Source organism: Balaenoptera borealis, assembly GCF_965194805.1.
Source record: "Balaenoptera borealis genome assembly, chromosome: 2".
NCBI classification, from domain to species: Eukaryota; Metazoa; Chordata; class Mammalia; order Artiodactyla; family Balaenopteridae; genus Balaenoptera; species Balaenoptera borealis.
Window position 1 is genome coordinate 15,583,062 of NC_138867.1, and position 21,824 is coordinate 15,604,885.

A 21,824-nucleotide genomic window follows, 5' to 3' on the forward strand; every position below is an offset into this window, starting at 1 on the left:
CAGAGTGAAGTAAGTCAGAAAGAGAAAAACAAATACTGTATGCTAACACATATATATGGAATCTAAAAAAAAAAAAGGTTCTGAAGAACCTAGCGGCAGGACAGGAATAAAGATGCAGACGTAGAGAATGGACTTGAGGACACAGAGAGGGGGAAGGGTAAGCTGGGACGAAGTGAGAGAGTGGCATGGACATATATACACTACCAAATGTAAAATAGATAGCTAGTGGGAAGCAGCTGCATAGCACAGCGAGATCAGCTCGGTGCTTTGTGACCACCTAGAGGGGTGGGACAGGGAGGGTGGGAGGGAGACGCAAGAGGGAAGAGATATGGGGATATATGTATATGTATGGCTGATTCACTTTGTTATACAGCAGAAACTAACACACCATTGTAAAGCAATTATACTCCAATAAAGATGTTAAAATATATATATATATATATATATGAAGTAAAATAAAAAAGAAAAGAAATGATCTGCAATGTTCTCTATCTCTCTTTCTTTACTGAAAAATAATTATTTTGAGTTGCAACCTGTTAGGTTTGGTTATTATTAGTAAACATCAGCTGATTTTGCTTCTGCTTTGGCATTACAATTTCAAGTTTGTAACTTTCATGAATTTAAATAACTTAAATTTTAAGTTAAAGAAACATTGCATATTCCCAAAGGATGGTTCCTGATAACAATAAGTGACATTTACTTAATTTTTGCACATGAGATAAAGTTTTTGGTTAAAGACCAAGATTTTTTTTTCCATAAGATGGGTTGTCCTTAAAGATAAATCTATGTCTTAGTTCAATCCTTCAGTGCACTCTCATCCTGTGAATAATGCCATTTTAATGAATTTTACATTATTTTCAAAAACCTGAGCATCCTAATACATTCCTATAAATTCCATACTTTGGGAGTTTCAGGCCAACTTTAAATCTAATTTAATAATAGTAAAAAAATGTTATTCTATTTTTCTGATAGCTTCTGAACTTTATATAGGTTACAACTATGGGCAAGCCAATCAGTGGAATCAATGCCATGTCATAGACATTATGATTAAAACCCAGACCCTAGAAGAGGGGAAATAGAGGCAAAAATAGGAAGAAGATAGCAACAAGATATACAAAGTTGGGCTGCCCTTTTGAGAAGCACACAGAAAATGCACAGGGTACAGTGGTCACAAATTTCATTGTTGACTTTAGGACAAGTTGACATTCTTGTTTTTATTTTTTTTTTAATCAATATTTTATTCCTGATTTTCTTATCCTGTTATTAGTGTAAGGATACAGAGAAAATGTACACTTTAGCTGCTGTTAAAGATAATAATTGTAAAGGGCGATGGACCTTGCTGAAAAGACACTTTCTAAATTCAGGTTTGGGGGAAGAAGGGAGCTCCTTGTCATAATAAAGGAAGGAGAGAGAGCATGAAGCAGGTGTAGTGTTGCAGAGGGCAAGGTTGGAGAGGACAGTCAGTGGCTGGGGATGGAAAGCATGCATTTAGGAAAAGAGACAGTTGAATGAAGATTTATTTTTAGTGGAGTCCTAGGGATCCAACTGAAACAAATTTTCAATAATCCTACCCAAATTAAGATATTCCGGATGCAGATAGATTTCTTAAAGAAGCTGGTAAAGGAGTTGAGATCTGAGTTAAGGTTGCATAGAGTCAAATAAGTTGAGTTTAGTAGCAAAGGTAATTGTCTACTTCTTTTAAAAAAATTTTTTATTTTATATTGGTGCATAGTTGACTAACAATGTCGTGTTAGTTTCAGGTGTACAGCAAATTGAATCAGTTACACATATACATGTACCTATTCTTTTTCAAATTCTTTTCCCACTTAGGTTATTGCAGAATATTGAGCAGTGTTCCCTGTGCTATACAATAGGTCCTTGCTGGTTATCTATTTTAAATATAGCAGTGTGTACATGTCAATCCCAAATTTCTTTGAATGATAAAAACTTCTATTAATACACAAAAGTAAAGTTTCAAAATTAGATTTTATTATATTTAATTAAAAAGCCTTGTCTTAAGTGATATACTGTCTGTATAGAGCACATTAACAGAAACACAGTCAAGTCATAAAAATTAATTTAAAGAGATTAAATTGATAGCACTAAAAATGATGGAGGGAAACTAATTCACAAACTGCAGTTTACAGATTAAAGTCCTCTTCTCTGCTCCTCTCTCTACCAATATCTTCCATATCCTGTGGCTGCTCAGAAAACATTCTATTTATTCCTCTCTCTCCAACCCCCAAACAGACTCTCAACCCCATCCAAATCTCCAATTCCAGTCTAATCCCAATAAATAGCAAGATATTTATTCAACATCTACCACTAGTTAAGCAATCTGCTGAATGATGAAGATACATCCATCAGTGGATAAAGCAGAAAAGGAGTTCCTGTCTTCACAATCTTCTGTCATTCATTCTAGTGTGGGAAATAGACAATACAAAAGAAAAATAATTAAAATATATAATATCTCAGAAATATATATGTGTGTGTATATATATATATATATAATATTTTTTAACTCTTAAAAATCATTTATTTTTACAAACATGAGTTATTGATTGATAACTATATTTCAATAAAATAATTTTGTGTCTCTTTGTCTACAACATGGATGAGCTGAAAATTGAGAAAAATCTATATGATCACCAGTTGTTTAGATAATGCAATGCCCACCAACAACTTGACCCTTTTTCCGCTATTGAATTGACTAATTGTGTTCTCCCACTGGAAGAACACAATATGGATTTGAAGGCTTATACAAGAGCCCAGATTGCCTGATACCATATCAAGGGGATCTATTGTTCTATATTACACATTTTCTTTTGTTTAAACTTTTCTGAGAAGGCCATTTCTAAACAGAAAAGAGGAAGGGGGAAGAGAGCTTTATATTCTTTTGGGAAAGCTAAGGATAGAGTTAGGAAGCTGCTGAAGTTATGGAAATCCTTAAAAATATATCCTGTCATATGAAGAATAGCAGGCAAACAAAGGCAAATAATTCTGATAAACCTTAGAAGCTAAATGTTCTGGACTAAGATAATTACGGGTCATTAGTGAAAACTAATGAGGATTTGACCTGTACTATCTAACCACAAAATGAAGATAGCTTACCAAGTTAAGCTAATGCATTTGTATTTGATTTAAGAGACATTTTAAAATTATATCTTCATACATGCATAATTATACACACATATATAATTATATATGTTATCTCTATAAATATGTTATATATAAATTTTATAGAGATAGTATATATTTTATATATTAACTATATGTGTGAATAAAATGTATATTTAACCTAAATTTTATAGAATCTCAGTAATAATTGGCTCTAGCCTTTTGGTGAGTTCATTAGGTTTCTGGCGAAATGACTTCCTCCACAGCAGTTTTATTTCTCGGAGAGAATCCTCGCAATAGAGACAGTAGAGTTGGAAAATTTAGTCTCGCTCCCCTGAACTGGGAGAATGTTTCAGGACCGTCCATTTGCAGATGCCCTTCCAAGGCTCTGTTCTTGATTTTGAAACCACAATTTTGATTTTGTTTTTGTTTTTTAATTGAAGAAGTTCCCCAAATGGATAAACTCTAGGACTAAAGAAGCCGGGGTCCAACTCTGCCTTTGACCATTTTAAACACAAAAACATTCAGTCTAGACAGCTGGATAATTCTATATGTTCTAATTCTAATGTAGTCTGGTATAATATAAAACCCCAGACTCATTAAGTATTCTTTCCTTCCCCAGCTCAGGTCCAAATCAGGCTATGAAAGTTTGAGGCCCTAGGGGTGGTGGGTGAGAGGACACTGCTGGCTTCTCTTGTCTTTGCTCCCCTCCTGCTCTGGTCTCTGGTTAGCCTCCCCTCTTGACCTCTCTAAAACTGGCCTCCGGGGGAATAGTCACAGGTGGCTGGTGCAGTAGCAATGTGGTGTGTGTGCCTGCCGCCATGGCAAATGACCCCAAACTGACTCCTTGTCTCTTATACATTGCTTTGGTGGATTTCTTGGCAATTTTTTTCTACTGAGGCTTCTAGGCTCCTAATCTGATGAGGACAATATCTTTCCTGGGCTGGCTATCTGGGAGTTCTCCTCTGCCCCTATATTCCAGTATCTACCCCTTTGTTTTGGTGTCCCTTTGCCTTTTCAGATCAAGTGCTCCATGGGATCTCTTCTAAGGGCTCCCCATAGCAAGGTCCATATTTGGAATTTGAGAAACTTCTCAGGGTGTGGAAACACAGCTTGACCCAATGTACTCCCTTCCTCTTTCTCTGAGCCTCAAATTTCACAAGTGTCTCTAAGTCACTTTTCCTTGGCTTGAGGTTGAGGGGAAGCACCACCTCACTTCCCCATGAATGTGTGTGGTTGTCAACATAGCTCACTGACAATCCTCTCTAAAGAAATCATCTCAGTCCTTCAATCTTTTTAGACTGAGGACAGCTACTAGCTAATGCTGGCAGGACCACTTTGGTATTCCTCTCTTCTCTCCTCCACACCTCTCTGAAAATCCTGAAGGAATGGTGTAGACTAGCATCTGTCTTACATCTAGGTGGACTTGGAGCTTATTGTTTTGTGCTTCACCTTGGAGGGGTTATGTGGAAGCAGGAACAGTGGCATTTAATAACCTGTTCTAGTTCCAAATTGGAAAATACAGGAAAATAGAGATGAAAGAAATCTGGAAGTATATTTCGGCAAATGGAACCAATGTACAAAAATGGCAGGATGATACTGTAATGTGAGACGCTGTCCACCCAAGTCTGGAGAGACAACTTGGAGCAATGTGCTCAGAATAAAACCTTCCATTTCTGACTTGGCCAATCAGGCACCTCTTTATTTAAAGTGGCCTATAATTTCCTTTTCTAATCTAGGTTTTGACCTCTTGGTATACCACTTAAAGAGAAAAAGGATAGCTGTATGCAAATGCAAAATCTAAGAACTAAGGGATACTTTTTCATGTTGTAAATGGGCCCACAAGGAAAAGAATCTACCTCGGTCTCAACAATTTTATATGCTGGCTATTTCCTTGGTCACATAGATCCAATTCTACATCAAAACCTCCAGGCCTCTACAATATCCTAGAAAAATGTACTGTCCAAACACCCAGCAGGTTAACACCTTCTAGCCTAAACTGGTCCTCACGAAGAAATAAGATTTTTATTCCTATCTCCATACTGTGTTTGACATAGAAACAGAAATTTATTAGTTTAAAAGACTGTATTGGGTCACTGGGATAAAATGATTAAAATGTTAAATGCTTTTAATACAGATGATCCTTGGTTATCTGTATCGTAATGGCAGCATTTGTGAATTATCTCAGATGTCAGTTACTTGTTTGGGAGATAGGACAACACAGGACTCGCACTTGTAGATCCTGGTACACATTCTTAGTTAGAATCAACTGCCATAAAACTTACATCAAAATTAATAATCTGCTAGAAATTTCTCCATTTTGCTTGTTTGGATGCAAGATCGAGTGAGCCAGGCTAAACCAGAGTTAGGAGGTCTCTGGAGACAGACTGAAAGATTTCAGCCGATGGGGCGGAAGTGCGGAGAACACTCTCGCGAGACCTGAAGGTACCGCGGCGGTAGTGGCGGCAGCAGCCAGAGGAAGGAAGAGAGGACCGGAAGTGCTTCGTCTTGAGCTTACAATGCCGGAAGCAGCCTGATTTTCTTTACCGGAAGCCCTTTGCCCGGGGATAGGAAAACGGCTGGAAGTCCCACCTCCTTGAGCTCCCCAACTCTTCCAGAAGTTTTTCTGTCACCTGTGCTTGCCCCTGTCCTCTTTTCCCGTTTTATCTGTATACCGGAAAAGGGCACATGAATGTCTTTCTCCTAGCTCCACTAAACGAGTTAGAGCTGGGGTTCCTTCCCGATACCCCCATGTAGCTGCAAAGTAGCACCTGGGGGTGGTTGGACCTCTGGGATCCTGAAGGAAGGGGGAGAGGGCTCAGAACTCCGCTTCTGCTTCTGCCACCAAGACACGGCCTCCTCAGCCTCTCCCCCACTGCTGCCACGCACCCTGCGGCCCTCCGTCTTCCTGAGGTTGTGGCCACTGTGCTGTGAGGACCCTGTCATGGGGCTCATTCGAGTGACTTCAGACCACAACGGCAGCATGGACTTTGCAGACCTCCCAGCTCTCTTTGGGGCTGCCTTGGGCTGGGAGGGACTTAAGGGGTTCCTTGTGGAGGCTCGCCCAGCCAACGCCTGCAGCCCCATTGCTCCACCGCCCCCAGCTCGGGTCAGTGGGTCAGTTTTCATTGCACTGCTTCCAAGATTTGACTGCAACTTTGACCTCAAAGTCCTAAATGCTCGGAAGGCTGGGTATGGTGCAGCTGTGGTGCACAATGTGAATTCCAATGAACTTCTGAGCATGCTGTGGAATAATGAGGAAATCCAGCAGCAGATCTGGATCCCGTCTGTGTTTATCAGCGAGAGGAGCTCTAAGTACCTGCGTGACCTCTTTGTCTACCAGAAGGGGGCTCAGGTGCTTCTGGTTCCAGATGAGGGATTCCTCTTGGCCTATTGCCTCATCCTTTTCTTGGGGATTTTGGGAGTGCTAATTTTGGGCATGGGAGCGATGTTGATAGTTCGTTGTATTCAGCTCCAGAAAGAGCGCCAGAGAAAACCACTGACCAAAGAGCAACTGAAGCAGATTCCTACACATGACTATCAGAAGGGAGACCAGTATGATGTCTGTGCTATCTGCCTGGATGAATATGAGGATGGGGGCAAGCTGAGGGTACTTCCCTGTGCTCATGCCTATCAATCACTGCTGCTGTGTGGACCTGTGGCTCACTAAGACCCAGAAGACCTGCCCTATCTGCAAGCAGCCTGTTCGTCGGGATACTGGGGAAGAGAAACAGGAGGAAGGAACTCAGGGGCAACTGGGCCATGGGGAAGGGGGCCCAAGGGGCCACCCTGCCTCAGAACGGACCCCACTTCTGGGCTCCAGGACTGCACTTCCCACCTCCTTTGGCTCCCTAGCCCCAGCCCCCTTTGTGTTTTTTGGGTCTTCAACAGATCCCTCACCCTCTCCATCCTCCTCTTCCTCTTCGGCTGTCATCCTCATCTAATACTCCCTTTCTTTTCCACCTTGGGCAACCTATTTGCATAGCCCCTCTTCCTCCCTCAAGTCTTCTCTGTTGAGGGATAGGAGATATTCCTACACTAGGTTTCTCCCTAACCCAACCCCATCCTTTGGAGGGGGTTCGACGTGCAAAGTGACTGGGTCTTCACTTACTGCGTTAATAAAATTTTTTTGTGGACTTAAAAAAAAATTCAGATGCATGTGAAAGCCATAGGCAAAAGCTGTCAAAAACAATTTAAAAGAGCATATTTTTTATTATTTGTGTCAAGGATGAAAAGATAATTAGAAATATTATTTTAAGTAACTCTTAAGAGTATCTTAAATTTACGTTGGGATATTAACATTTCACATTTGGCCTCACAATGCAATTTCTGAAATCTAAAAATTTCAGTGCCTTTCCTTTAACCATTTTAGATTGGGTGTATATGAAGTAATCTACACTTGTCTAAATGTTTAATTGTCATCAGTTAATGCCTGAAGAGTGCAAAGCCATTGCAATGTCTCCATGGTCATGAGAAAAAATATCTTGGTTGTAGGTCTCTGGTCCTCTGCTTTTCCTGTAAAGTGGCTGTGTAAGAAGATTCTATTTTTATAGCTTGTTGGCATTAGTATCTTTTTTTTTTTTTTAACTTATTTTATTTATTTATTTATTTTATTTTTGGCTGTGTTGGGTCTTCGTTTCTGTGCGAGGGGGCTTTCTCTAGTTGCGGCGAGCGGGGGCCACTCTTCATCGCGGTGCGCAGACCTCTCACTGTCGCGGCCTCTCTTGTTGCGGAGCACAGGCTCCAGACGCGCAGGCTCAGTAATTGTGGCTCACGGGCCCAGCTGCTCCGCGACATGTGGGATCTTCCCAGACCAGGGCTCGAACCCGTGTCGCCTGCATTGGCAGGCAGATTCTCAACCACTGCGCCACCAGGGAAGCCCCTGGCATTAGTATTCTAATCCTACTAATTAGGGTGGAATTTTAAGAGAATGCCTTTTAGCTTTGTCTTTTCATCTCTTGGAATTAAAAAACTATTTAAATGAAGAAAACATGCAACATCAAATACTTTTCACCTGAGAGTGGTAATTGTTCAACCATACCAAGTATCTTCTGTGACTGGAGGTGCCCATGTAATTGTATAAAATGGAAGTTAGCTAATAGGGGATCATTAAATATGTCCTTTCTTTTTAGAAATTAAGGTCATTTTCACCCTTTAATGATTGTTAATGTTAGCTAAGCTAGTTTTCATTTGCATGGCTAATTTCAACTCATCTCAAACTTCCAGACGCTACATTGACAATGCAAATGACTAAATGCTCTCAGTATAACTCTGTTATTTGGATTAGAATGTTCTGTTTCATGCAAGCCTTGAAATAAACACTTAAACCACACTGAAAGCCTTCTATCTTGGAATGCAGAATCAATAGTCATAAGAAGATTTACTATTTAAATTAATATGTAGTTTTGTTTCCATCAAGATGCATTTAAAATCGTAATTTTAGAGCTAAGATCCTATTAAATCAATTGTTGATACTACTGCAATTGATTATTCTATTCACTAATGTTATGCTCCAGTTTTTCTGATTTGATATTTCTCACAATATGCATTCTTTGGCAGGAGATTGCATGGAAATGTATGCATTGGTAAGCATTACCCAACATGGAGGGCTGCAGTATGTTGGGGTCCCCAAGGAACAGACTCTGAGGTGGAGCTTTGTGTGCATAAGTTGAGTGAGTTTAGGAAGCAGAATTGGGCAGAGGTAAAAGTTGGAGGATGGTGTGGTTGCACCCGAAGTCTCAGCAGATCCCTCAGAGAACACTGGAGCTGGGATGGCCTTGCAGAATTGTCCCAAATCGAAGCTAAAGAGCTGAATCCACAGGCCCCTGAAGTAACCAGTCATTTCTTACTGGCTGTCACAGGGGAAGAGGAGAGGCTTGGACTGGGTAGTTTTGTTCATACAAGGACAATTCCTGGAGAGAGACTCAGCTCTCTTTGTACAGTTACTGTATGAACACATGGAGTGGCATGCAACATTCAGAAACGATGGAGTGAGGGCAGGAGGAAGAAGAAAAGGAAGGCTGAGCTAAGCACACCATAAGAATTCAGGTTCCTCTTCTTTCTGCTGTACTCTGTTCTGTTTTATAGTAGATCATAAAGAAGATAAAATTCACAGATTCTTGTTTCTTCTGCCATCAGTATTGGTGATCACAAATGCACTAATTATTGTTTCGACTAGATGAAGATACTTAAATACAGCACTTCTTACTGTCCATCCTATTTTTGCTACAATCACATTTTTTTTGGTCAACCTATTAAGCACCGTTGAAATCACCTGCTTTCCCTCATGAGCTGCTTCCATGCAGCATGGTTCTGTGTGGATTCTCTCTTAAGTGCTCACAATGACAGAACTATTTCCTTGGGTTATTTGGGGGAAACCTAAATCTCCCACTCACCGTTAGAAAGCCCCATCCATCTATTATTTACAAATGGCAGGGCTATGTTCCCTAGGTCCTCATTTCCATATTACACATAATGGGACTTAACACCTTAGAGACTGTGATGGAATATTTTACTCAACACACCATAGGAGAGCACTTCTTTTGGTAAGATTTTTCTCTCAATCCTCCTCAGATCACTTTTCCTAGGTCCCAGGTCTCAACTCTGTCCCCTTCACATTTATTTTGCTAGTTTCCTCACATGGATATACTTTAATCTTTGCAGAATTCATATGATGGAATATTTGACAAATAAGATATAGCTTTGAATTTAAATTCATGTATTTTTTCCAGTCAAAACCATTTTACAAAATTGTTAGGACTTTTAAAAAGTGATTTGTGAAAATTTTTTTAAAGACAACGCAGAATTATTATGACTTAATTTTATTTTTTTAAAAGATACTATTTTATTTTTCAAGTTTGTTGTATAGCACCTCCCTAGACTGTAAATTCCTTAAGGGAAGAAACAATAAATTTAACCTCATTTTCCTGAGGTACAAGCCGGAGATTGTCACATACCTGAATGAATACATAAATGAATATTTTAAAATCATTTCTTTAAAATTTGATTATATGAATGAGGTTTTAAACTTTTTTTTTTTTTCATAACGAATGTGTCTTGTACCAAATCAATGTGGAGAGAAGTCAGTGGCATGTTTTTAAAGATGTATTGATAGTAACAAGGGCACTGCAAATTTCCATTGTCTCTGTCCTTTTCCCAGATAGCCATCCTAACTCCACACATTTAAAAAATCTATTCATCCATTCATTCACCCACCCCTCCATCCTTCCACCCAACTAATCAACCAGTCATTCATTCTGTAAATATTAAGTTGTATACTGGTTATATAACAGCATCAAGATAGATATGACCCTGCCCTCATGTGGAGAAGAGACTATTAAGCCCATCACATAAAATATGAGAAATACTGTTATGGAAAAATACACCTCTAATAATTCTCAGAGTAGAGACCCTTAGATGGGGAAAAGAACCTAGAAATCATGGGGGAGGAAATAAAAATTATGCTGAGACCTCGAGGGTGGATAGGGGTTGATCAAGAAATGAGGAGAGGCAGACTGAAGCATAATGTCTGTAAACCTAAAGGGAAAGAGATCATGATGTGTTCTAGGACAAAAAAAAGACTTTCAGTATTTCTAGGACTTGAACTGTGAAGAAGGGTGTAAGGAGTGATGAGGCAGCTAGTATGACTAGGGGCTGGAACTTGAAAGGCTCAATAAACTGTGTCAACTTAAAAAATATGCGCAACCTAAAAGTTGAGAGTTATGTTTTATTCGGTGGGAAGTTTTAGGACTTCAAGCCCGGGAGGTAGCATCTCAAGTGACCCTGAGAGAACTTCTCGGAGGAGGTGGAGGGGAGAGCCAGGTTATACAGAAGTTTTGCAACAAAGGGCAGGTAGTCTGAAAGTCAAAAGATGATTGTTAAAGGAAAACCAGATATGTCAAGTTAAGGAATTTAGCACTTTTCTATGTCTGAGAAGATGCAAGAATCTGGGTTTTTATTTTGAAAAATCTATTTAAAAAGCAAATTTGACATAGCTTATATCCTCTGACAATTCACATATGATAGAACTATGGTAAAAATCTTGTTCATAGTGATTTTCTGTCCTCCTTAATAAAGTAAAATTGGATAAATCTAAAGAAAAAAAAGAATCTAGGTTCACTGAAATCATTCCTTTGATATGCACCTCAGTTATCTGGGGCCAATATCCTGTATTTTCGAATCCTGAGTTTCCAGGGCTCACCATAGGGAGTGGCTGCTGTCTGATGGCTGCTAGATGGCAGGCCTTCTTTCCTTCCTGAGTCCCCTCAGGGCTCGCATTGGAGGGCTGCAATTGCTGGTGACTGTGACATCCTTTGTTTAATGATATGGCAGGAAATATTCCATTTCTCAGCTGGTGAGAGTTTAAAGTTCTCATCATGACAGAATTGTAGAGAATGGGCTACTAGGTGGGGAGAGGGGGCAAGACGAGGGCTGGGAGGCCAGTTAGAAGATAGTGCAATAACCCATGTGAGAGAGATGGTCACCTGACCTCAGGTAGTGGCTGTGGGATTGGGAGGAAAAAACTATCTCAAGTAAACTTTCTTAGTTACAAGGAACTGGGAGAACGTGAAAAGATCCAGATGAAGAAATCTTCACTATCAGAAGACACAGGTAAAACTTACATCTCTATGTGGGCCAGTTGTATCATCTTTGTAAGGGCGATAATTTTTGATAATTTATTTTTGAGAGCTGTTGTTTAGTTTTTCTTTTTAACAAAACTGATTAACCTTTCTAATGTTGAAGAGATAGAAGAAACAAAGAAGGAAATTTAAATAGAGGAGTGTTTTCTGGTATTCTGTATGTTTATCATATAACTTGGGAGCAAAATCAAAACAAGATGCCAGACTCTGCAGAATATACATGCTCTCTGAGTCTATGAATATAATGTGGTCAGGCAAACCACACACAGAGTCAGGGTCTCCTGTGATTTCTTTCAAAGGGGATGAAAAACCACAGACAAGGACGAAAAAGCTGGGAGTGCATTTCAGGCCTGGATCTTCTTTCGTCTTGATTGAAAAGGGCATGAAAAGATTTGCAAAAATAATTTTGGGAGAAGACAAATTGTAGTAAATAATAATTGTTGCATGAAGACACTGCAATATTGGTTTATAAAAGCCCATTCAAAGTTTTAAAAATCATAGATATATTTCTATAAGATTTATTTAGTACATTGGTATGATGTTTAAAGGATCTCCATTAGTAACTTTGATCTTTATTCAACAATTGACCATAATCAGTAATTATTTTTGGCTGATTTGCTCTTGTTATCACTGTAGGTTATTATTTTTATGAATTTCAAATTGCCTATTTTTTAAAGATAATTTTATTTACCTAAAGATGAAGAGGAACTTTGATTGTCTGAGATTGCCTGCAGTGGCCTTAATAGTCAAAGAGATGGTTTACTTTGCCTGGAAAAGGAAATGTGACCCTGGGATTGCACCCTTGAGAGATGATACTTCAATTCAAATTGGGATTCACAGAGTAATTGCAGCCTGTGGTAATGCATCTTCAGCATCTTAAAATAGCTGTTAGCTGGGTAGAGCTTTCCCCTAGAGGAATGGCAGTGTTCACTAGGAGATGTCTTTTGTCTCTTTCAAACCACTGGAGCAGCCTTTGAACAATGCACAAAGAAACACAATATTTAATATTTTCTGGATTGATGTGAGAATTCACTGAGAACAAATATATTATCATCTGTTTTGGATTGTGCTGAAAATTAAAAAAAAAAAGTGAAACAGTAAATAAAATAATATCTGGAAAGACTTCATATTTGGCTTATTTTTTGTGTGCATGCTTCCAATAGTAGGCATAAAATTGGGGCTTCCTGGAGCTCTTCCTTAATGTGCAGGCAAGTAACTGAACAAACTCTTCATGTATTGGGTCATTAAACCCATATTCTCCGTGTTCTTTACAGAAAAACACGTAAAGAATACAAATATGTCACCATTTTTTTTCTACCCCTAGTCACAAACAGTGACTGACAGCAAGCAGTGAGATATTTCTTTATTCTTAATTGCATAAATTGAGCCAATGGTTTTCTTAAATATTCAGTGAACTGAGTTATTTGACTTTTTTTGTTGGTGAGAATTTGGACAAGAAATTAAGAAAATCTGCTTTTAAAAAGCCCCTTAGAATGTCCTTTATTCACATAGAGGGTTGTAAAACACAGAAAAACGTGAAGAGGGAGTGGAATGTGGCAGGTGGGAGACTGAGCCACACCTAAAAGGCAAGAGACTATGAGGGGTGATGCCGGGGTGTTTACAGATTCTTTTCTCATGTCCAAAACTGATGGATGGCAAACTGCCCCCAAGGAAGCCTGCTGGGAGCACAGTACCTTGGTTAAGATGAGAGAGCATGGCTGTCCAAATGGTTATGAAAATACTAAACCCAGAAGAAAAGACAAAAGCCAAGTCAGAAAGCAAGTGAAAAGACTGAGTCCAGAAAGAATGGATTTATAGCAAATTGGAAGAGCAAGAAAGTAAGTGACAGACCGGTAGCAAGGTTGGGTGATCAAGGAGACCAGGGCAAGAGGATGGACAAGATGTCTTCGGGTTGATCCAGTCAGTTCAGGAATGAAATCTGCAAATACTGAGAGGCAGCTAGGCAGTTCATTTAGAAATCCTTGACTACAGTGGTAGATGCTTAAAGGAAACCCATTGGGTTCAATAGAGGACAGGCAGGGACTTGGCATTAAGAGTAAAACATCAGAGGCTTCAGTGTCCAGAGTCTCTGAGAGTAGAAACAGAGGGAGTTGCAAGGCAGGCAATGTCAACAGGCAGCACAGGTCTAGAAGCCGGGGAGTAGGGCATATTCATTCAAACACTATGCAAAGAGCACTAGTTGCCTGGTGGGTACACTGCATAGGTTACAAGGAGATAGCAAGGTTGGTTCCTTTTCCTCAGGAATCTGAAAATCTGATAGGGATGCTACAAGCAGACACTCCCCTTTCTAAACCAAACAAGTGGAGATCTCTTGCAGAGCTCCCTCTGTACATGGCTTTACGTTTATTTTGCTTTATGAGATGTGGGCTTCAAACTCCAGCCAGCCTGGCCCAAAGGCTTGCATATGGCATGATTTGCAAGAGTTCTGAGAGAAGAGATTGCTGCATGCATAGGAAATATAGGCTGAGACATTTTCTTGACATCCTCCTTAATTTATCTTCTAAGCATGTAACCATGGGATGTTGAGCAGCACAGTAGTTCTGGAGACTTCTCCTTGGCCACACCAAGCACAAGACCCGAGATGAAACTTCAGGAAAGGTCTTTAGTGTGGTATTGATAGAAGAGATAAGGTTTGATTTGCTAAGAGCAAACAGACAGTATCTGTCTGTCTGGGGAGTATCAGAAGCCACTGTAACCATGTTATGAGGACGTCCAGGAAAGTCTTAGCCACTGTAGGGAATGAATTTAATTCCCCAGGAAATAAGACCTAACAGTAGTATCAGCAGCCTAGTGTGACCATTGTCAACCTTCAGTTGTCACACTATGCCTTTGCAGCCATTTTCCTTCTGCTGCTGATAAAGAATGTCTCTTACTTTTCCATGACTGACCCAGTAGGTCTATTTTTGGTACTCAAATACTTGAATGTACTCTCTAGATATTATCTGTTTATGTGGATGATATTGGGATACACAGGCAGAGTCTACAAGCAGGGTTCGGGAAACCACATGCCTTGAACCAATTCATGTCATTTTCCATTTCTATAAATAAAGTTTTGTTGAAGCATAACCATACTCATTCACTTATATATTGTCTATGGCTACTTTTCTGCTACAACTGAAAAGTTGAATAGTGATGTTTGGTCCACAGCCAAAAGTATTTACTATATGGCCCTTTGCGAAAAAGGTTGTTGACTCCTATTCTAAACCAGTGTATTGCCCAGTGATTAAAAGAGGTTAGTTTCAAATCTCACCTTTTCTATTTCCTAGCTTTGTGACCTTGGACAGTTTATCTAACTCTGCTCTTCAGTTTCTTTAACTGCAATGTAAGGTAATAGTAGCTCCTATTTCATAAGATTGATATGAGGATTAGATTAATTAAATCATAAAGAGTGCTTATAATGGTACCTATAGTGCTGTAGGTACTTAGTAAATATTAGCTATTGTTATCATTAACTGACATAGTGCATTCTTTTTATTTGAATTTTATTTAATTTATTTTTTTATACAGCAGGTTCTTATTAGTTATCTATTTTATACATAGTAGTGCATCCATGTCAATCCCAATCTCCCAGTTCATCCCACCCCACCCCCCACCGCTTTCCACCCTTGGTGTCCATATGTTTGTTCTCTACATCTGTGTCTCTATTTCTGCCTTGCAAACTGGTCCATCTGTACCATTTTTCTAGGTTCCACACACATGCGTTAATATACGATATTTGTTTTTCTCTTTCTGACTTACTTCACTCTGTATGACAGTCTCTAGATCCATCCACATCTCTACAAATGACCCAATTTCATTCCTTTTTTATGGCTGAGTAATATTCCATTGCATATATGTACCACATCTTCTTTATCCGTTCATCTGTTGATGGACATTTAGGGTGCTTCCATGACCCAGCTATTGTAAATAGTGCTGCAATGAACATTTGGGTGCCTGTGCCTTTTTGATTTATGGTCTTCTCTGGGTATATGCCCAGTAGTGGGATTGCTGGGTCATATGGTAATTCTATTTTTAGTTTTTTAAGGAACCTCCATACTGCTCTCCATAAGGGCTGTATCAATGTACATTCCCACCAACAGCGCAAGAGGGTTCCCTTTTCTCCACACCCTCTCCAGCGTTTGTTGTTTGTAGATTTTCTGATGACGCCCATTGTAACTGGTGTCAGATGATACCTCACTGTAGTTTTGATTTGCATTTCTCTAATAATTAGTTATGTTGAGCAGATTTTCATGTGCTTCTTGGCCATCTGTATGTCTTGTTTGGAGAAATGTCTATTTAGGCCTTCTGCTCATTTTTGGATTGGGTTGTTTGTTTTTTAATATTGAGCTGCATGAGCTTTTTATATATTTTGGAGATTAATCCTTTGTCCGTTGATTCATTTGCAAATATTTTCTCCTATTCTGAGGGTTGTCTTTTTACCTTGTTTGTAGTTTCCTTTGCTGTGCAAAAGCTTTTAAGTTTCATTAGGTCCCATTTGTTTATTTTTGTTTTTATTTCCATTTCTCTAGGAGGTGGGTCAAAAAGGATCTTGCTGTGATTTATGTCATAGAGTGTTCTGCCTATGTTTTCCTCTAAGAGTTTGATAGTGTCTGGCCTTACATTTCGGTCTTTAATCTATTTTGAGTTTATTTTTGTGTATGGTGTTAGGGAGTGTTCTAATTTCATTCTTTTACATGTAGCTGCCCAGTTTTCCCAGCACCACTTATTGAAGAGACTGTCTTTTCTCCATTGTATATTCTTGCCTCCTTTATTAAAGATAAGGTGACCATATGTGTGTGGGTTTACCTCTGGGCTTTCTATCCTATTCCATTGATCTATATTTCTGTTTTTGTGCCAGTACCATACTGTCTTGATTACAGTAGCTTTGTAGTATAGTCTGAAGTCAGGGAGCCTGATTCCTCCAGCTCTGTTTTTCTTTCTCAAGATTGCTTTGGCTATTTGTGGTCTTTTGTGTTTCCATACAAATTGTGAAATTTTTTATTCTAGTTCTGTGAAAAATGCCATTGGGAGTTTGATAGGGATTGTATTGAATCTGTAGATTGCTTTGGGTAGTAGAGTCATTTTCACAATATTGATTCTTCCAATCCAAGAACATGGTATATCTCTCCATCTGTTTGTGTCATCTTTAATTTCTTTCATCAGTGTCTTCTAGTTTTCTGCATACAGGTCTTTTGTCTCCTTAGGTAGGTTTATTCCTAGGTATTTTATTCTTTTTGTTGCAATGGTAAATGGGAGTGTTTCATTTACTAAAATATATTCTATGTCTGCAAAGGGCTAGGCAGTGAATCTGGGCATTGGAGATGAATTAGGGTATATTCCTTCCCTTGAATAGTTCATGGTATGATGGAAAAGATAGATGTATACATTGCTAATTATAATGTAATCTTATAAATAGATGTATGTTCAATGTCAGTGGAAGTTTGAAGGAAGGTCAGTTTGAGTGATGAGATTTGGCCTGAATTTTGAAGTATGAGTGGATTTTTGTAAGGAAGATCCTGTGCAGAATGGCACAATGGGAAAAAGGAAGAGACTGTGCAATATTAAGGCACTGGGAAGGTGTGGGGTAAGGTAAGAAAATATATGGTCCATGTGGAGAAGCAGCAGAAGAGGAAAATGGAAATGTAGGAAATGGGAAGAAGAAAAGCGTTTTAATGTAGGTAGAGAAAAACTGCATGTTTGAGCTGACTTGGTGTAAAGGGTTAATTGAAGAACAATAGCACAAAAGCCAGTGTGGAGATCACCTTTTGAGAGTGTCTATTGATGGGAAATAGAAAGCTGACTTGAATCACAGAGGGTGCTTGAAATGGAGGAATTCAAGGTGTCTTATTCATCACTGCATTCTCCATAACTGACATTGTATATGTTCCTTAAAGGAAACTTCAGGTTGCTTACCACCAGTATTGACAGTGAAACTGAGCAGGACCCTGTGGGGCTCCTGGGCATGGAAGCCTTTCTGTCCCCTGTTTCTTGACTCCAGCCTCCGTGACCTTCCCTGACTTCCAAAGGACAGATTTGAACAGTTGCTAATCCAGGAAGGGAGGGGATGCAAAGACAAGGGAGAGGCAGCCAAGAAACAATGGTGCAGCCTTGGGGCAGGGTCCTGGTTCCACCTCAAGGGATAACAATGTCTTTAAGCTCTTTAAGACGTCAACATTCTTCATACCAGAGAAAGACCACCTGAGGCTACATTAAAGGAACCAGAGAACTTCATCAAGATTACCAGAGACCAGATTAGAGGAGTGAAGGCCCTGCACACACCCTAATCTTATCAGCAACCCCACCCTTGAACTTTGCTATAAAACTCCTCATCAAATCCTCCTGGGTTGGGACACATAGTTTTCGAGGGCAGGAGCCTGCTGTGTCCGCCTATGTCTGGCAAAGCAATAAAATTTTTCTTTTCTATTTCATCCAAAACTCTGTCTCTGAGATTTGGTTCGACACCAGTACAGATAGGCTGAGCTTTCGGCATTAACAGTAAAAATTTAAAAAAATGATTTCTACTTTTTGAAGGAATTGGTTTAAAAAGAAGGCTAGCAGTCAGAGAAGCCCCCTCTGGCACTGACGTGGAGGTGGTTGTCTTTAAAGCAGCCCCGCTGTGATAGTTCTAGGTCTCTGTGACTGTCTTGGAAGCAAAAGTCCTGCAGTTGGGAGGCCTGTGCTATTATTTAAATTTGTTTTCCCTAACTATATAGCTTTACGCACATCACCCAGTCTCTTGAGCAACTTATCCGTAGCTATATCCTGGGATCAAACATATATGCTGGGACTTCCCTGGTGGCACAGTGGTTAAGAATCCACCTGCTAATGCAGGGGACACAGGTTCGAGCCCTGGTCTGGGAAGATCCCACATGCCACGGAGCAACTGAGCCTGTGCGCCACAACTACTGAGCCTGCGCTCTACAGCCCGTGAGCCACAAGTACTGAGCCCACGTGCCACAACTACTGAAGCCTGTGGGCCTAGAGCCCGTGCTCTGCAACAAGAGAAGCCACCCCAGTGAGAAGCCCGCGTACCTCAACGAGGAATAGGCCCCACTCTCTGTAGCTAGAGAAAGCCCGTGCGCAGCAGAGAAGACCCAACTCAGCCCAAAGTAAATAAATAAATTAATTAATTAAAAAAAGTCCGTAAAACAAACAAACAAACAAACAAAAACCCATATATGTCTCTGTAGTTCCAGAGCTGGCAAATTTTCAGTTGATTATGCATGGGCCCTCCAAGACTAAATCAGGAGTCACTGTTCCCCTTCCTACTTCAGTGTTCCAACCTTGAAAGCATCAGAAAGGATGACGAGAAGCAGTGTGACACTTTTTTTTTTTTTTCTGAAGGAATATACTATGAGAGTCAGGAAAAAAATGTGTTCTCTTGTTATTGTGCTAAATTTGACTTTTGGTAGAATACACACACGAATTGTCACAGAGATTGGATGAGTACACACATTTCTTACAAAATGGAGGGTATCATGCTTTTAGTTACCTGCCAAGGTTACCCATCTTGTAATATCAAGGGTGATGGGAGAATATCAATATGACTGATGAGAGAAACTCAGGCTTTATGAGATATTTCTTCCCATGGAGCTTAAGTATCCTGAGGAGATCATATTCTCAACGCGGAGCCGACACCCAAGATAGAGCCTTGTGTACAGGGGGTGGGTGGGAGGGATAAAAGAAAGGGGCATGAAGTGAAAATAAGCCTGTTTCCAAGTGAAATCTTATCATTTTGCTGGGGGCAAAGATGATAGCAGTTACTTTAGTCATGAAGCAATCTGGGTTAATTATTACAATCAGAGAGAAAAAATATATATATTGTTCAGTATTAATTATGACTTATTTGAGTTTTGTTTGTTATTTGGCTACACAGAGAGTTAGCCTAAAACAATACATGGAGTGAATCAAGAAAGCTGATAAAATATGTATACTCTGCTGTTTAATCTGTTGGGTTCTTTGTGGTTTCAGGGAGACAGGTCAGACTCTTCCTGGAATAGCTAATATGAACGCTGTGATTTCACAGAGTACAGCAATTTATTATTGAAGTTGAAACATTAAAAATGTACAGCCTCCTTATATAGCCTCCTTATATTCTTGAGAAATTAATTCCTTGTCTCTCCTTATTAGCATTGTTTTTGTTTAAAAGAATAAAAATATCTCCATCTTTACATGAAAATAGGAATGATGACAGAATGGTATGTCTGCTGGTGAGTATGAGAAACTGGGGCACAAACTTAAAAAGAGAGTATCCTATTTTTAATAATAAATAATGACAACCATTTTTTTATACCCCACTTTCCCTACAGCTCTTAGCACTGTGACTTTCTATTGTGACATATTAAAAGTGTGGAAATTCTAGACTTTTCTAAGCATCAACACTATGCAGTGACTTGTGAAGATTATCAGAGAGGTGTTAAAGGAGACATAGGAGGAAAGCAAAGAGAAAGTGTAAGGAACCATGGGCTCTCTCTCTCTCAGAAGATTTTCCAGGGAAATCTTTCTGTGGGGACTGGTCCATCTATTTCAGGCTTTTTTGGTAGGCTTCCTGTCTTTTTCACCCTCCTTACCCAACCCATTAGCAAATACTGTGGGTTCTATCTTTAAAGTAGATCTCAGGTTTGACAGTGGCTCACTATCTTCTTAGCTCTATTACTTTTCACATGAACAATTATAATAGCTTCTTATCTTCTCCCTGTTTCCACAGGTGGCTACATCTCTTCTCTGTAGAACAGACAGTTCCTGAGTTGAAGATCAGATCATACCAGTTCCCTGAATGAAACTTCTCAATGCCTCCCATCACTCTTAAGGTAAAATTCCAACTCCCTACCATGGTTCATGAGACCTTTGTTGGGCAGACTTCTAGAAGGGCCCTCGATGACCCCTGCCTCCTGGTATTCATGCTCTTACATAATTCCTTACGGAGTGTATGGCCTGGACCTACTCATTTGTTCTGACAAATAGAATAAGGCAAAGTGATGGGACCTGACTTCTATGATTAGATTGCAGAGACTGTGACTTCTATTTTACTGGCAGATTCTACTTCTCCCTTCGCTTACTTTGATGAAACAAGCTGCCATGTTGGAGAGGCCCACAAGACAGGGAACTGTGGGTAGCCTTTGGCCAAAAACCAGTGAGAGAGTGAAGCCCTCAGTCCAACAGCCCACAAGAAACTGAGCCATGAATTCAAACCCGTGTGAACGAGCTTGGAAGTGGATCCTTCTTGAGTTGAGACTTCAGATGACCACAGTCTTGGCCAACACCTTGATCATAGCCTATAAGAGACTCTGAAGCAAAGGATCCAGCCCAGCTGCACATGGATTTCTGATCTATAGGAGCTGTGAGAGAACAAATTTTGTTTCAAGCCACTTATTCTTTTTTTTTAAATTTTATTTATTTATTTATTTATTTATTTATTTATTTTTGGCTGTGTTGGGTCTTCATTTCTCTGAGAGGGCTTTCTCTAGTTGCGGCAAGCAGGGACCACTCTTCATTGCAGCGTGCGGACCTCTCACTATCACGGCCTCTCTTGTTGCAGAGCACAGGCTCCAGTCGGGCAGGCTCAGTAGTTGTGGCTCACGGGCCTAGTTGCTCCGCGCCATGTGGGATCTTCCCAGACCAGGGCTCAAACTCGTGTCCCCTGCACTGGCAGGCAGATTCTCAACCACTGCGCCACCAGGGAAGCCCCCCAAGCCACTTATTCTTGAGGTAATTTGTAACACAGCAATAGATAAGTAACACATGGCCCTGTAGGACCTGGCCCTTGGCTGCTGCTCAGACCTCACCTCCCTCTGCTTCCTTCTAACTTTTCTCCAACAACTCTACCTTTATTTATTCTTCTTGGACACACCAAGCTTATTCCAACTCCATGGATTTTATGCTTACTGTTTCCTGTGTTTGGAATGCTCTTACCCTAGACCTTCATATGGCTGTTCTTTCACATTTTTGGGCTTTGCTTCAATTATCACTTTTACATAGAAGCCCTGTCTGGTCTCCCTCCATGGAGAAACTACAGCTACTGTCTCCATTTCCCTCCTTTTTTGCCCCCATCCCCTCCTCTGTCCCTTT

At 40.0% G+C, this 21,824-nt stretch overlaps 1 pseudogene across 1 annotated transcript; it reads left to right on the plus strand.

Moving 5' to 3' along the window:
* The first annotated feature begins 5,895 nt into the window (after nt 1-5,895).
* On the plus strand, nt 5,896-21,127 carry LOC309623149 (E3 ubiquitin-protein ligase RNF167 pseudogene; annotated as a pseudogene). Its single transcript, XR_014249918.1, has 2 exons — nt 5,896-7,673; nt 7,997-21,127. The product of XR_014249918.1 is annotated as an E3 ubiquitin-protein ligase RNF167 pseudogene (transcript).
* The last annotated feature ends 697 nt before the right edge of the window (nt 21,128-21,824 follow it).